This window comes from Halyomorpha halys, unplaced genomic scaffold (assembly GCF_000696795.3).
Source record: "Halyomorpha halys isolate HHAL.00 unplaced genomic scaffold, Hhal_1.1 Scaffold680.1, whole genome shotgun sequence".
Taxonomy (NCBI): domain Eukaryota; kingdom Metazoa; phylum Arthropoda; class Insecta; order Hemiptera; family Pentatomidae; genus Halyomorpha; species Halyomorpha halys.
Window position 1 is genome coordinate 631,235 of NW_027111055.1, and position 2,306 is coordinate 633,540.

A 2,306-nucleotide genomic window follows, 5' to 3' on the forward strand; every position below is an offset into this window, starting at 1 on the left:
TTTATATAATTATTTAGTCTTCTATTTATTACCATGTCAGGTGGACCAAGAAAGTTCGAAAATATGATATTGACACCACTGTATAAAAATATCAACGGCAAAATTCAAGGATATAATTGATCTATAATGATATATACCACAGAAATATCATGATTTCTTCAAATCCCTTCCACACAAACAAAATGTAGACGAGTAGTAAATTGTTTTGTAATTTTGTACGTTGTTAAAAAATGTTTTGAATCGCATAAATCATGTTTTTGAAGTGTTGAAAAGATATGAATAAAATAAAATGAGTATTTTTTAATTTGAAGCATCTTAATTACGTTGAATGGTTGTTAATTTTGAAAGTGGCCTAACTCCATTCTTGGTAAGAAAACGCATATTAAGTATTTTCAAAAATCCAACATTTTATACGAACAACTAGAAATTAACATTTCGTGAGTTTATTTTGTCAAATATCATAAAAAATACTACTCATACAAAGATAAACATTATTAACTATTTTGTAGTAAATTTAACTAGCTTTAATTTGAGCGCTGACAAACATCTGTACGTCCAATGGTTACTGAAATGAAGTTTTCATAAATCAATCTTTTTGTCCGAACAACTATAAATCAATTTATTTTAGCAAATATCATGAAAACTAATATTCCTACGAAGGTAAAGGTCATAAACCACTTTGTAGTAGAATTATTTAGCTTTAATTTGAGTGCTAATAGACATCTGTACGTCGAATGGTTATTGAGATATAGATTTCTCAAAATACATTCACCAACTACTAATCTTTCAATAGATTTTTAAGCAATTTTGCTTTTTAAAAAGCTATGTCTCGAGAACTATTGGATATATATAGCTCTTTTAGGGCTAATATTTCAGGAAATTTACTCTTCTTTAAATAATGTTCTCTTAGATTTTCTAGTGTTGGTAGATTTTAAGATATAGAGCTCTGAATGAAAAATTAATGTTTTTTTTTAAGGTTTTGAAACAGTCGCCATTTTTTTATTCCCCTTACCTATACTTGGCAGACTCATAATTTTGACTAGTAATTATACATAGTTTTCATTAAAGTAATCAAAAATTGGGGTGAGATAACTGCCTTTTTATCTTACCGGCTCTTGTACTAAAAAAAAAAAAAATCTTCACTATACGCTTATAATATACACTATATAAGGAAAAAGTAAGTTTTTAAGTTTTAAATGTTAAAACAAGTTTATGTTTTTAATTTTAAAAAAACTCGATAACTGTAACATGTATTGGCATGCCATTATTGACTTGGGGAACTCTACAAAGTGTATGTGGCTTATATTTATTTTAAAAAGCTTTGAAACTATAATTGTAATAAACAATACTTTTTTTTTAGTTTGTTAAAATTATTCTCAATGTCTTTAAAAACTATGGGTTGACAGTTATTTAGATGTTAAAAAGTGACCTAATTACTGCGTTTAAATTATCGAGTTTTAAATATCAAATACAGGTTTAATGATCAACTAGCTATTTATTAAATTTTTATTTTATTGACTTTTCATATTTATACTTTTATTTAGGAGGAAATCTTTTAAACTTTTACAAGTCGTTTATTCCGATATTAAAAAAGTTAAACCATTTTTATGCAGGAACTTTTATTTTGCAGTTGATAAAATGAGCTGTTTCGACCACTGGCTGTCTGTTACAGAGATCGTTATGAGTTTCAATTTGTGTACTGTATATTTTTTCTTCAGTGCTAACACTTTATCCAGTGATGCGGCGAGAGGGATGCGCTGAGATCTCTAGAGGTCTGCTCTACCCCTCACACGTGGGGGATAGAGTGGGCTCAGGGATCCTCAGGTCGATTGTATAAATATTGTATATTAGAGTGTAAATGTGACTAGAGACTATACTATTTTATCATTATGTTATTTTATTTATATTTTTCATACAGATAGTTTGATTATATTCATTTTGTTTATTCTTTTGTTTGTATATTTTAAGAGAGTTTTTTTTAAATTTAGTATGTATGAGATCATTCATCACTATTACCTATTGCCCACAACTGTGTGGCAGATTGTAATATCTATCAATAAATAAAGAGTATTATCTAAAAAAAAAAACACTTTATCAGCAAGAATTTTGTTGTTGTTAATGTTGTCTTTTCTTTTAAATTAAATAATTATTATCCTGACCTCCTGGACTTCTTTATACACAAAGGCTTAGGCCCTCTAAACACTTCCCTTTCACGCCTCGATAACCTATCTTCAGATCATAGTCCACTAATCCTAACTATCTCCATATCCCCAATTCCTGTACCACCACCACCCTCATTCATAAGG